Here is a 16,066-nt window from a genome sequence, read left to right as displayed (position 1 = left end):
TCAGGCTGCAAAGCAACAAAATGTGATTATTTTTAAAGGGAACTGATTCTTTTCTATACCCACTATATATATATATACACACGATTTAATGATAACAATGACACCAGTTTTATTATTATTATTGAAGAAATGCATTACACAATAAATGACCATAATCGCATATTCAGTTATTTTGCATAATCAGGGGTCTGAATTTTTTTATTATTATTATTTATAATTTTGCAATATGCATAAAGATTTCATATGCACACAAACACAATAAAATAAATTATAAATTTTATATTTATGTGTTTGCATTTATGTGCACATATGTATGTGACTCTTCCAAGTAAGAAAAAAAATATTATAAATATACAATATTCATTATTTATTTATTTATTTATTTATTTATTTTAAGAGTCAGTAAAATAAACTTGATTTTTGACAAAAACAGACAAAATAGTGGTGAAGGCTAGCTACAACATAATAATTACAGACAGTACCTATTAAGCCTTCATTTGTATATTTTTATGTAATGTTTTCTTTTTTTCCTCCAAGTAAACAAAGAGAATGAGGGACCTGCTGTTTCTCACTCAGAATACAGATAAGCTCCCTGTAGAATCACTCTCGCTGTTTTTCTGCATTATCTCCGCATTCACTCTCACACACAAGGACGGATGTTTTATTCCCTGAAACGGCATCTCACTGAACAGAAACCAGAGCCCGTTACAGAGGCGAACAGGCACTGGGTCGTCCTCTCTCTCTGCTTTCCACATCTTTCAGAGTCGTGCTGTGATTATTGCACTTGGCAGACCGTTAAGTGGTTGTGCTTCAGCGTGTACTGTTAAACAAACGCATTACCACCGTTCCCACTGTGTCTGCTTCTCCTGTGACACTGCATAGTCTGTTTAGATCTGCAGAAATATTCTGTTTCATATCATGTCACAGGAATATACCAGGTTCAGTACTTAATCTAAATCGACATCAAGTGACAGCATAATGTTTTTAACCACAAAAATTTCTTTCAAAAAGCTAGACAGCAGTGTTATTTTAGTATTATTTACATAATTATATATTATTTATACTATTACGGTTTTTATTCATATTTTGAATTACCTTTTATTTTTATGTTTTCAGTTTTTTTGTTGTTGTTGTTTTATATATAATTGTTTTATATTTAGAATTTAAATGTTTAAATTTTATCATAATTTTTTACATTTTCCTAACTGGGTTTAGTTTATTTTTATTTCAGTTTTAATTTTACAGTTTTACCATTTTTTTTTTTTACAATTTTTTTTTACCATTTTTTTTTTACAATTTTTTTTTACAGTTTTTCCAGTTTAATCATTTTAGTGCTTGCACTTAAATGTGTTTCAGTTAGTTGCCAAAGCAAGATTTGTAGATTTTTGTTCAGTTTCGTTTTTCATCTGGTATTTCAAATTTTGTTTATTTCAGCTTTATTTAAATTGACAAATGTTTTTAATAGTTTTAGTTTTAGTTAATGATAATAACTCTTGATTTACAGAGAGACATACAATAAAAGTGAATGGAAGTTAGTGTTTAAATACAGTATTAGTAGTACAGCCACAAAATCGAAACAGTATTCATTTTTTACTGTGAAATCACTTCATAACCTAAATTATACCCAATTTTACAACTTGACAAAAGGATGCCATAAACAAAACAATAAATGTATGTTAAAAAGATGAGAACGACTTTATAGCTCAAAAAATACCTAAGTTTGAAATGCTTTTATAAAATTGTAAGATTGCTTCTTTTGAATCCTTTAGAAATCAGCCCCATTCACTTCCACTTCAAATGCTTTACTGTAACCTGATTTTTTTTTTTTTTAAAGGAAACAAGGAATGAGTGAAAATTAATTCATGGTTATCAAGGTGAAAAGGAGCTGGTGGAAGTAATGCACTTGGGTTTCTCTGAAGGCTAGTGTCATGAAGTCACTCATCTGTGCATGAAGGAAGGGAGTGAGTGCTTAATGCATCTGCTGCAAGCAAAACTTTACCTTTTTATCAGGTCTCAACCTGACTGAAGCTGGGTCTCGTTGATGATGCTTCATCCGTGGCTTGTTTCATCTTAATACAATTCCAGACCCGGTCCTGTTAGTGTCACACAGAGGAGAGGTTTCTGTCCCAAACAACTGCTTTATTTGACCAGAACATGCAAACAGAAGTGAATTAAGTCTTATAAACTTTGTCAAAAAATAAAGATATGAATATAGGTGAGGTGATCAGTATACCATCAGTCTTTTCATTAGAGTTTCAGTCAGAGCAAGAAAATGTTTGGTTATCTTGTGCATGGTATTAATTGTACTTTAATGCTTTGCTCCTGAGATGTACTACAAAACTGATCATTATATGTGACCATGGACCACAAAACTCGCTGGGGTATATTTGTAGCAATAGCCTAAAAAAACATTGTATGGGTCAAAATTATCGATTTTTTTTTTTATGCCAAAAATCATTAGGATATTAAGTAAAGATCATGTTCCATGAAGATATTTTGTAAATTTCCTACTGTAATTATATATTAAAACTTAATTTTTGATTAGTAATATGCATTGCTAAGAACTTCATTTTGACAACTTTAAAGTTGATTTTCTCAGTATTTAGATTTTTTTGCACCCTCAGATTCTGGATTTTCAAATAGTTGTATCTCGGCCAAATATTGTCAGATCCTAACAAACCATACATCAATGGAAAGCTTATTTATTCAAAGTATATAAAGTTTGGTTTTGTGGTCCAGGGTCACATATATCAAAACGGTCATTAATCCATATGGAACAGAACACAAACAGTAGCTATAAATGTTTCATCCTATCATTGCATGTATAACTTGCATCAAGCCTCTCAGACATCTTTTCTCAAACCATGGGTCAGCAGTTTACTCCATTATATTATGTTGCTTCATAAAAGGCTAAAAAGGCAAAAATAGACTCAGTCTGAAACCCTGCTTGCAGCTACACTATCTTGTGGTGTTAGTTTTTAGGAAAAGAAGAAATGCACTGGTACAATGTAAGACACTTCCAAATATAAGTGTTACAGTTTTAAAGAAATACATTTTAATGAATTTTAATCAGCACTGATGCATCAAATTGATCAGAGACAGTAAAGATGTATAATGTTTCAAAAGATTTTTATTTCAAATAAATGCTTTTGAATTAAAAAAAAAAAACATAAAAAAATTACAAAAATATTATGCAGAGCAACTTTGATAATAATAATAAATGTTTCTTGAGCAGTAAATCAGCATATTAGAATGAGTTCTGAAGATTGGAGTAATGATGCTGACAATTCAGCTTTGATCACATCAATAAATTACATTATAATAAAAAACTGTTTTAATAATATTTCACAATATGATTTTTTTACTGTATTTTTGATCAAATAAATGTAGCCTTGGTGAGAATAAGAGAGTTCTTTAAAAAACATTATAAAATCTTACCAACTGCAAACTTTTGAATGGTAGTGTAGATTAAATTAAAAACTGTCTTATGAGAAGGAAGTTTGGGAAAAACTTTGTCTCTGCTGTAAAAAATTCTCTTTCTTTTTAATTACCTGTCAGAGTGTCTTATTTTGTAGTTCTGCAGCAAAACTTAGTTCATACTTAAGCACTGTTTGGCTTTCTGAAGCCTCTTTCATCAGAGCAGGATCTCACCAGGGACTGGGATTGTGATAAAAACTCGAATTGCACAGAAAAACCTACGTTTGATCCAGACAAGTTAATAAAGAGCTGGAGAGTTGGACTTTGGTTATTATTTTTCTTTTTATTTCTTTTGAAAGTTGTAAGAAAGCTCTTATTGGGATGTAAGTAAAAGTAGCTGTGCCTTTTCATTGATAAGAAGTTAGATGGATGGCCAAAGCTAAGCTCTTAAAAAGTATATTTATATGCATTTACAGCCGAAGACATTGTGATAGAAACTATTTGTCAACCTATGATTTTATTTATTGTTTAATCCATATTGCCTGATGTGCATTATGGGAACAAATGGTCCAGTGATCTATAATATTTCCTTCCACAGACAAGGTTTAGAAGATAACTGATATTCTTCACGTAGACCATTGACATCTCAACCGTGTGATCCAAAACACATGCCTTGATACTTTTATATCTTTAATTAATTACAGGGTACATGAAACAAATTATCTGAAAAGGTCACTGAAGATTGATGTCACTAATAAAAACTGCAGTGATTTTACTGTAGGTTCAACAAGCAAATCCCAGCGGACTTCTGTGACCTCTTAGGAGCGATGATACATAGTCTGATTTGATAATCCTTTTTTATTGAGCCGGTTTATTGAACCAAACCGTCTCAATTCAACCTTTATCACAGTAATACGGGAAAGCAAGCAATGTGTAATCTTGCAGAATCAATAGATGATCCGTGTACGCCCCGGCCGGCCTGGAATCACAGAGCCCTGACGTACGAATAGAAATATCCCGTTCTGGCTGCCGACGAGGAACCGGATGATTGATCTGGGTGTGGTTACTGAGCTCAAATATCGGCCTGTTCCTATTTAGGGCCTGTGCTGTGTTAACATGCTTCTGCTGTGATATCATCTTCTGATCCTGACGATGAATCTGTTTAGTTGTTTTATGTGGGGTACTAGTTTTATCAGCTTGGTTTAGTTGCTGTGAAGGTTTACTACTCATGCGCCTTCATTTTTAATGCATGAACATCATGAAAAACCCCAAAAATCAAGAGGAAAATCATTTTAAAAATGTATTGTAGTAATTTAATAAAATACTGCCATGTTATGTGTGTGTGTGTGTGTGTGTGTGTGTGTGTGGGTGTGTGTGTATATATATATATGTGTGTATATGTATATATATGTGTGTGTGTGTATTACATTTTTATAATAATTTTAAGTTTATATATTTATAATGCAATATGTATAAAAGTATTATTACAATTATTGTTATTGTTATTGTTATATATATATATATATATATATATATATATATATATATATATATATATATATATATATGTGTGTGTGTGTGTGTGTGTGTGTGTGTGTGTATATATATATATATATATATATATATATATATATATATATATATATATATATATATATATATATATATATTATATATATATATATCTATCCTTTTTTTATTTAACCAATTTTTACATTTATTTTTTTCTGATACTTGTAAAAAAAAAAAAAAAAACAATCTATTCTATATTCATACATTTGGGATTAAAAAATATCAGTATCGGTTGATATTGGACAGTGTATTGGATTGTGTTATTTCCCCTATTTTTTATTTATTTTATTTTTTTTACATTTATTTACATTTATTTATATGATATGTATGTCTTGGTTTCTTTTGTATTAAAATGACTTGTATCTGTTTTTGACAGGGTTTGCATGATTCACTGTAATGTTGTTTCTGAAGATGCTTTTTAAATGTCAGTTTATGGATCCCATTTAAATCCAGGACCACATGCTCATCAATCTGTGCACCTGGCATCTTTACTTCAAATATTTTTTGCTCTGTAAGATCAGTTTCAGTTCAGGGCTTTTTATATGCACCTATTCTACTCTCCACCAACTTTATAAAATGAAACCCGTTTTGTGTCCACACAGGGAACATTTCTTTGCTTTAATGTTTTTTCTTATCGAGGGCAGCTGAAGGATGATGCGTTACTGTCAAGCCATTGTTAGGGCGCTGTATGTGAATACACATTGATTTTTGTCTGTTTAACTATGTTGTTGTCATCCCCTGACAATTGCTAATTGCATTTTCATGCTCTGTGAGTCACTCAGCAGTCGTTTACTGTGCTAGGTTAGAGACTGTGCTTATTGACAGTTAGCTGTCAGTGCTCTAACTCAGCCAGTATGAAGAGAAACAGACAGGCAGCTGAAATGATGAATATTGAATTATTAAGAGACTTTATGGTTTTGTCATAGCTGATAGTGTATTGTGTATTTCAGTATGATAGGAGCTGTAATTCCAGATACACACGACAGCATCTTTAATTGTTTAACTTTTATTCATAACGTTTTCTGGCATTTGTGTGAGTATGTGGTTTTGTTTGTTTATTTAATTTGTAAAACAAATGTGTTTGCATTGAAAGAGATTTAATACTCTGACATATAACCAAAGTTGTGTTTGTTTGTTTAATCTGTTTTTATGTTTGGCTTTTATGATTTTCTTATTTATTTATTTATTTATTTTTAAGTATACTCTATTTCATAAATTTGGGATTTAAAAGATGTATCAGTATCGGTTGATATTGGACAGTGTAAAGTGGATTGTGCCATTTCCCATATTTTATTTTTTATTTTATTTTATTTTATTTTATTATTTTATTTTATTCTATTTTATTAATTTGGTATTTTAAAAACGTGTCAGCATTGGTTAATATTGGACAATTTCATTTAATTATTTTATAATAATATTTTATTATTCATTTTCTTATTATATTTATATTTTTTATTGTTGTTTTTACTTCCATTTACTGCCAGTAATAAAGCTTTATTGGCATGATTAACAATTACAATTCTCAGAGCGATAACATCAGGATTGGAAATCATGCAGAATTAATAAGAAGGAAATGAAGAGAAAATTGAAAGACTATAAATTCCCTCTCTCTTTTCTTTTACAGGACACAGAGATTGCTGCAGACTGCAACCATGTAAGTACTCAAAAAGGCCTGCCTTTAATAATAATCATCATCGATGTGATTCTTCATCTTCACAGCTCCACACATCTTTTAAGGTGATGTTCTCTGTTTACAAGACCGTCTGTGCACGATTCTTTGTAGGTTTACGAGAGAATGCATCAGTAGGATTTAAAGACTAGTAACATCAGCAATTAATTTGGAAAGAATAATGGTCTGATCACCATCTAATGATGGCTGCAGCCCGCAGTTAATTTGGTGGGGTCCCAAGAGAGGTATCTGTTTCTGATCTCCTTCTCTAACATTCGTGGCTTTGATGTTCTCATTAAGGCCGCAACGCGAGACCAGGTCCACAAATCAGAAACAAAGAAAATGTAGGCATATGATTCAGGCCTGAGTCACCCATCTCATTACGCAAGGCTCACATTTAAACAATAACTATAATAAAGAAGTTATTCTTCCGTTACTTACATTTTTCAGCACTTTTAGTCAGTGTGACTGTTAATGTGCAATCATATTACAGAGGTTTTGAGCTGTGGAGCGTCATTCAGTAACTACAAGGCCATTTACTTCAGCTGACATCTTTTTGTTTTGAAGAGAAAGTTTAATTAAATTTTTCTCTCTGAAGTGAAATCAGTTACTTTCTATTGAGCAGTTACTTCTTACCTCAAACCATAAAACCAACAAAGCATCACTTCTTTTTAACTGCACTGCCAGGCTTGACCTTAGTAAACTTCACGACTCAACAAAACTAGAGGCTCTTTTGAAAGCACTGACCTGAAGGAATAGTTCACTTGAAAATTAAGATTGTCATTATTTACCCACACTTATGTCATTCCAAACCTGTACAACTTTTCTCCTTCGAAACACGAAAGGGAGAAATTGGGGACTGATGACTGCGCTAATATTTTCAGTGCAGTTATATCCAATGCAGACTGAAGCCTTCAAGGTTAAAAAAGTCATGCATATGACGAGTGTGCTCTATTTCAAGTCTTCTGAAGTCATATAATAGCTTTGTGTGGAAAAACAGATTGAAATTTACATCTTTATTTGCTGATAAACCTTCCTTACTGTGAGTTGAAACAGTTTGATTCATAAATGAACCATTCATGAATCAAAAGATCACACTTGAATAAATTCACAAACATCAAAGTCACAATCATATTTCTAATAATGTTGCCTTTCTTTTTTCCAGCTGTTGTGGAACTACAAGTTGAATTTGACCACAGATCCGAAGTTTGAGTCCGTGGCGCTGGAAGTGTGTACGAGCACCATGTTAGAGGTCAGTTTCTGCTACTGTTGAGTCGATTTACTTTTGGTCCTTTGCTCTTCAATTCCCGAACAGTTTAATCATGGGTTCAACTAGTGTGTACATGATTTGTGATTTCAGTTAGGGCGGCACAATATTTAAAAATACAGTTGAAACTGAGGTATGACTTAGTGCTGTAATTTATTAGATATATATGCTACAGAATTCAGAGTGATTTCAGTTCATTATTTCAGCGATTCAAAGTGGCTTGGTTCATTTACTGTGAATTGAGATACTGAAAGACGTTATCATGAGCCATGCATGTGTAAATGAAGACCGTGCCGCACTTGTGTTTTGAAATATACAGATACAAAGATTGTACTTGTATGGCAACAAACAACCAAATTAAAAGCTTGATGGTTTAAACTTTATGGTTTATGGAAATTTGGGGAAATAATTTTTATTAAATCTTTTTTTATTGATATTTTAGAGTAAAGTAGTGTTATTACAATATGTTTATTAGTTTAACATTTTTTTACTTAAAAATAATCAGCACAATTAAAAAAAAAAATTATTATAATTATTATTATTAATTATTATTTTAGTCATATATGAATCAGTCAAAAGCAGTGGGAATGTGGGCAATGAAAACTCAAGTAGAAAGAGAATTTTCTTTAAAAGTCTGTTCACTTTATGGTTGCTAAAAAAGGTTTGAGTTGGTTCTTGTACAGAGTATACCTAATTATGAACATTCACATTTTTCAAGTTTTTTCAAAATCTTTGAGCTCTAAAAAGAGGGTTCACACTCAGAATTCACACTTCAGAGTTTTTTATTTCATGATATTATTTTCTATTTATTCCCCCCAATCATTTTAGAATGATTAATCCAAATATATCTATTGGTGGAAATTCCTGTATTTTTTTATATTGCAATATATATTAAAGAAAAAAAAATGCTTTTTGCCCCCGATATCCTGCAGCCCTAATTTCAATGCAGATTAACCAACGTCTGCATTTGTAATGCAGTGTGATTTTATGTTTGACTGCACTCTGAGCCGCCATAATGTAATTAAAATAAATCTCAATAGACAAAAGTTTCCCACTAACCTCTTCACGTGTGTGTGTGTGTGTGTGTGTGTGTGTGTGTGTGTGTGTGTGTGTGTGTGTGTGTGTGTGTGTGTGTGTGTGTGTGTGTGTGTGTGTGTGTGTGTGTGTGTGTGTGTTTTGATGCACGTTTGTGGTTGAATACACAATTTAATTACCATTAGTGAAATTGACTTGATATTAAATAAGGAATGTTAATTCTTCAACTTGATGTCTGTAGCATTGATCCTTGACTGCTCCATCTCACAGTTAATGAAAAGAGCCTTAATCTGTTTTTTAGCTGAAGGAGTGTGCAGATGAGGAGCGGGGGAAAGGCTATCTGATGTCCTGCCTGGTGGACCACCGCGCCAACATCACAGAACGCCAGTGCCATCAGTACATCACCAAGATGACCAGCATCATCTTCAGCGACTATCGGCTCATATGCGGCTTTATGGACAAATGCAGAGAAGACATAAACACCCTGCAGTGTGGAAGCATCGCTGTCGGAGAAAAAGTATGCTTGCGTTCCAATAATAGCTGTGAACGCTTTGACTGCTTGCCCACTTAAAACCGCAAAGCACTAGAATATCCCTTTGGGAAACCATAGGATGTTGGCTTGGTACCAGATGGCTCTGTGATGTAGTGACTCTGCCGTTCCCGAAATGTCCACATTCCTCCGGGCGTGCTGGAACATGGGCACCCGTTCACCGCACTTGCCTCGTTCCCCCGGGTGCACTCTGCTGAAATTAAAAAAGTTAACTTTAGACTTGTCTGTTCGTTGACTTAAAATAGCCTAAATAAGCTCAGACTGCCAAACATACAAGATGTGAAGATTATATTTAGCTGCTTAGTGGGTTTACATACTTTTAGAAGTCTTTTAGATCACGGGTTATGCAGTAAATAGCTTCTATTATATGAGTAACTGACAGCTCTGTACAGAACGCTGTTCTGTAATGCCTTTTGCCTTTAAATATCACTTGTTATTTTGTCATTAAGTTGCATGCCTTAAATTCTGACACTAAATTACTGCGAGTAGTAAACACTGTTTTATTTGTTATTTGTTTACAGTCGCCTTGGATGGTGTTCCTGGACCTCAGGACGTGTTAGTGGTTAAAGGCAGGGCCTTCACTTTAATTCACAGACCAATTATCTAAAATTAGTTATTTAAAAAAAAGTAAAAAATTATTAACAACAACAATTTTTATTTTTATAAAACATTCTTTAGCAGACTTTTGTTAGAAATATATATTTTTTTAAACATTTATTTTTAAGTTTTTTTTTTTAACTTTTATTTATTTATTTTATTTTGCTTTGATATGTTTTATAATTTATTTTTATTTATTTATTTATTCATTAGTTTTCCTCACTCCCCAGTGTTGTTATATTGTTATTTACTAAAACTATTATTTTGAAATAAAGGTGAAATAGAAAACAAACAAAAAATCAGATGAAAAACTTAAAAATTAATATTAGAAATGTTGCCATGGGAACTGGATAAAATAATGTTATGTTGAAGTACTAAAATTACTAAAACTGAAATAAAAATAAATCAAATCTAAATTGAAATTGAAATGTTGAAAAAAAATCTAATAAAAATAACAAAAGCATATAAGACCTTACTAAACATATTATAATTAAAACTGAAACTATAAAAATATAAAACATATTATTAAAGTATAATATTTTATCAAAATATATCAAACAAAATTCTAAATAATAATAATAAATTATATTATATTAATAGTATATAAATAATACTAAAATAACACTGCTCCCTGCTCTTTTCTATTTTTCTTTAAAAAAAAAGCTAAAAAGATCATAAAAACTTTAAAACAGTAAATAAAAAAAAAACACTTCACATTCTTCTTTTCTCTTGTATTCAAAAGCATCATTGTTGGTCTGTTTGGTTTTCAGATTTTTTGTCAAATATCTTACTTTACATTTTTACTTTGTGATTCATTTTCCTTCCTTTCATCCCTTCACTTTAACAGTCTCTATCTGTTGTCCCAAAATAAACCCTACGCCGAGCTGTTCTAAGTCCTAAGGCCAAATATTATGTCATTTTTTTTTTTCTGGTTAGGACCTGCATTCCCAGGGTGAGGTGATTGCGTGTCTGGAGAGGGCTCTGGTCAGGGAGGCAGAGCAGAAGGATAAGGCTCATCAAATCAAGGACGAGTGCAAAAAGGCCATCATGAGAGTAGCTGAACTATCAGCGGACGACTTCCACCTCGACCGCTACCTCTACTTCTCCTGCCGAGACGACCGGGAGCGCTTTTGTGAACATGTACGTGTCAGCTTCTCTAATAGTTTCCTCTCATCCATGCATACTGTTACTACTCACTACAAGTGTGTACTTTGCTGGAAGGGGGCTGGTTGGTATGATTGACAGCTGCCTCTCATGTGCTGTGAGTCAGATTGACAGGATTAGACCGCACAGCTGCTTTGTGGAGGAGGAGACGTGGGCCGGAGTGTTGATGTGTGAACATGAAGTGTTGACCTGAATTGACCTGCCAGTGCTGAATTTTTTTTTTTATCTATTTCTTTTTGGTTGCAGACCCAGGTGGGAGAGGGCAGAGTGTACAAATGCTTGTTCAACCATAAATTTGAGGAAGCAATGTCGGAAAAGGTGCGGCACATCTATGGTTACCAATACATTGAATTGAATACCACAGATTATGGGAAATAAACTGAAATTTAATGTAAATGTTTTTTGTTTCTCAACCAAATCCGTGCAACAATATGAGCATTAAAATGTCAGTGTGAAAGGAAAGTGTCTGATCCAAAGTCATAGTCTAGAAGGAGCCGCAGGAATGTTGGTGGTCAGTTTAGTGTGTGTTTGTCCTGTCTGAGTGTCTGTGTGCTTAATAAGCATCTCTGTCCACAGTGCAGAAACGCCCTGACCACTCGGCAAAAGCTCATTGCTCAAGATTATAAAGTCAGTTACTCCCTGGCGAAGGCCTGTAAGGCCGACCTACGCAAATACCATTGTAACCCGGACACCAGCATGCCTCGCGCCCGAGAGGCCAGGCTCTCCTTCCTCCTCCTCTGCCTGGAGTCTGCTGTTCACAGAGGTCTGTTCATATCATTCAATATCATACTACAGTTGGACTCGGATATTGGCCAATTTTATCTTTTTATTTTTCCGTATTCTATGATATTGGATATTTCATAATGCATGATCATTCTGAATTCTAAACTGATTATTAATTGAAAATTATCATTATCATTTAGATTAGTACCAAATATATATATATATATATATATATATATATATATATATATATATATATATATATAGTACCAAATATATAATAAAATGTATTATATTTATTTTATTTTTCAGTATTGTTTGATATTGGATATTTAACTGTGCATTTTTTTATTCTACTTTGATTTTTACTCATTATTACTATTATTGTTCATGTTATTACCAAATGATTATTATTCATATTTACATTAAGATTAGTATCAAATCAGTTATCCGCTAATATTAAAGATTTTATTTTTTGTTTTTTAATATTGTATGATATTGGATATTTCATTGTGCGTTTAATTTTTTGTATTATTTTTATTTGATTATTATTTATTATTATTTATTTTATTATCATATGATTATAACTCATATTTATATTTAGAATAGTACAATATGGGCCAATATGAAATATTTGTTTTATTATTATTGTTTTTTTTCCATCTCAGTATTGGGTATTTATTTGTGCATTTTATTTTTTTTACTTTAATTATTACTCATTATTATTATTATTATTATTATTATTATTATTATTATTATTATTATTATTATTATTGTTATATGATTACTGTTCATATTTTTATATTTAAATTATTACCATATTGGTTATAGGCAAATACAATTATTATTATTATTATTATTATTATTATTATTATTATTATTATTATTATTATTATTATTATTATTCTGTAATGTTTGATATTGGGTTTTTAATTGTGTATGTTATTTTTTTCTTTGATTGTTATTAATTATTATTATTATTCATATTATTACCGTATGATTTTTATTCATATTTACATTTAGACTAGTACCATATTAGTAGAAGTATTAAATTCACTTGTAGCATTAAAATTTATTTATTTAATATTAAAATGTTATTCTACTATTTTGTTTTTAATTAGACAAAATGTTATGGAATTTTAATAACAAAAAATAATAAATAATAATCCGCATAGGCCAGAATATGACACCTTAATCAATTATTATAAATTATAGATGTAATTAAATATTTAGTGAACATTATACAAATACTTTTTGAAAGCATGAAATGCAGTATACTGTTTATTCAGTGCAGTAAGTAACGCGCTGGTATTCTGTTCCAGCCATAGTCTTTGCTCTCATTCATGCATGTTCCCCAGTTCAGGGCTGTTTATTGATTTGCTGTAACCTAATATGTTTCTTCATTGTTATGTTCCTTCCCGTGGGGTTTACTGCTGTCATCTCAGGCCGTACGGTGACCGGAGACTGTCAGGGTGAGATGCTGGACTACAGACGCATGCTAATGGAGGATTTCTCTCTGAGCCCTGAGATCGTGTTGCACTGTCGAGGAGAGATCGAGGCGCACTGCTCCGGACTGCACCGCAAGGGACGAACCCTCCACCCTCATGAGAGTCACCCGCGGGGACAAGGGCACAGTAGACAACCTCTGCCAGACAGCAGTAAGATTCTATTTGAATAGATTTTAAAATGTAATTTATTCCTGTGATGCAACGCTGACTTTTCAGCATCATAACTCCAGTCTTCAGTGTCACATGATCCTTCAGACATCATTCTAATATGCTGATTTGATGCTCAAGATACATTTATAATTATTATAAATGTTGAAAACTGTTGTGCTGCTGTAATATGTGTCCTTGCTGAATAAAATATGACATCCTTTTATATTGTGGCATAGAACCATTTTCAGCTGTGACTTATCTCCTGATAAAATTATGAATGATATGTCTCGTGTAGCTCCAGACTCTTATCCAGTCAGCAGACCCCGGCGCTGATTACCGGATTGATCGCGCTTTGAATGAAGCCTGTGAGTCTGTGATCCAGACGGCCTGCAAACACATCCGCAGCGGAGACCCTATGTGAGTCATGTCAATATAGTGTAAATACTAGCATGAACGCTTCAGTCATCAGTGTTTAAGACTCCAGGGGAAACTACTAAGCAGTAGATAACTGTAGTCTGTCACAGGATTTATTTGGGTTGAGATACCATTCCTGTAGAAATGATTCCTCTTGACCTAATGCTTTGTTTAAAGCATTGATACTGTCTTTCTCTCACAGGCACCATATAAAACTGCAGTGGAGAGAGTCAAATCCAATTAAGTGTATGTGGGGTGTAAATGTGTCACTCGTTTTCTAAGAAAGAAAGATGAACAGGCATTCAAGCTGAAGAATACAACCAACAAAACTTTTTTGTTTTTTATTTATTTTTTATTTTCATTTCATTTATTTGGTTTTATGAAATTATGCTTTTTTTCTAAATTATTTTATTTAAATTATTAGTTTTAATTTATTTTATAATATTTATATTTATAATATCCCTGCATTGGAAAAGGCATTTATTTGTTTATTTGTTTGTTTTTTATTTATTATATTTCTTAAATAATAATAATAAACTATTAAACTATTTATACTATAAATAATAATAATAATCATATTATAAATGTGGGATTTTTAAAAATTAGCTGTCAATATCTGAATATATGTTAGATTGTAACTCTTACTTATGGTGCATTTTTAAAACACTAATAATTTAATAATACTGTTAAATGTAGTCTATAGCAAATCTCAAAACTAATACTGTTCCTTATAATGTTGTAATGCCCAAATTTACTTGTCAGCTATTTTAGTTTTCAGTGTTTTTTTTATTTCAACAAAATAATTTGCTTAACATATTTACTGTTATTTTATTATTTAAAAAGAAAAATATTAAGTTAGATATCACGTCCAAAAAGCTATAGTGAGGTTTTTGCTTATTGATGCAGTTTAGAGTGCAAAATAGAAAAGTGAATGAATGAATTAATTATTGAAATATAAGTGCATAAATGTACAATGTCATTAAAACACAAATTTGCCATTGATTTTTGAAAAAATCATTTGGTTGATTAAATATTACAAACATGTTTTTGTGTGTGTTTGTAGGATTCTGTCTTGTTTAATGGAGCATCTTTACACAGAGAAGATGGTTCAGGACTGTGAACACAGTCTTCTGGAGCTGCAGTACTTCATTTCAAGAGACTGGAAGTAATTAACCTAACCTTTCATTTTTCCTTTCCTGACCTTACCTGATGACTCAGACAAAATAAGACCCTTGAAACCCCCTCTCATGCTTTCAAGTTGATGTTTTCGAGTGTGGTTGTGTAGTAATAACGTTGAATCCATTCAGTCGGAGGTCGTCGCTGTACGTGTTTAATAGCTCAGCACTCGTCTGCAGTTAGATTCATGTACGTGATGCGACCTTCACTGCGTGTGTCTCTCATCTGTTCAGTTTGAAAAGGATGCCCACACAGTGGCGTTATAATAAAGCCCTTAGATGGTCATAACTTCATTCACATCCCATTAGAGTCAAGTGGCTTTTAATTAGAACAGTTCGAAGCAGCAATTGGGTTTGAAGGTCCATTGTGACAGACTGGCTGTGTGATGCTTTTTTTGTTGCAGCCCTACAGAGACTGTTATTCTCTTCTCTACTGTTGCCAATTTTTATATGTAAACCTGTTTTGCATGCTGATTCATGCAGCTAACACTAAATGAGTCTAACAGATTTGGGTACATACACTACAATTCAAAAGTTTGAGGTCGGAAGTCTCTAATGCTCACCAAGGATTCTTTTATTTGATCAAAAATACAGTAAAAAATAGTATTGTGAAATATTATTACATTTTAAATGACCAGTTTTCTATTTCAATATATTTAAAAATTTAATTTATTCCTGTGATGCAAAACTGAATTTTCAGCATCATTACTCCAGTCTTCAGTGTCACACGATCTTCAGAAATCATTCTAATATGATGATTTGCTGCTCAAGAAACATTTATCATTATTATTACAAATGTTGAAAACGGTTTTGTTGCTTAATATT

The 16,066-nt window shown here is 32.1% G+C and overlaps 1 pseudogene; it reads left to right on the top strand.

Moving 5' to 3' along the window:
* Positions 1-16,066, top strand: part of LOC109090014 — a 34,524-nt pseudogene that overhangs the window by 6,675 nt on the left and 11,783 nt on the right.

Source organism: Cyprinus carpio, chromosome A18 (genome assembly GCF_018340385.1).
Source record: "Cyprinus carpio isolate SPL01 chromosome A18, ASM1834038v1, whole genome shotgun sequence".
Taxonomy (NCBI): domain Eukaryota; kingdom Metazoa; phylum Chordata; class Actinopteri; order Cypriniformes; family Cyprinidae; genus Cyprinus; species Cyprinus carpio.
The sequence above is the reverse complement of the archived record's forward strand: the minus strand, read 5'-3'. Positions and strand labels throughout refer to the sequence as shown.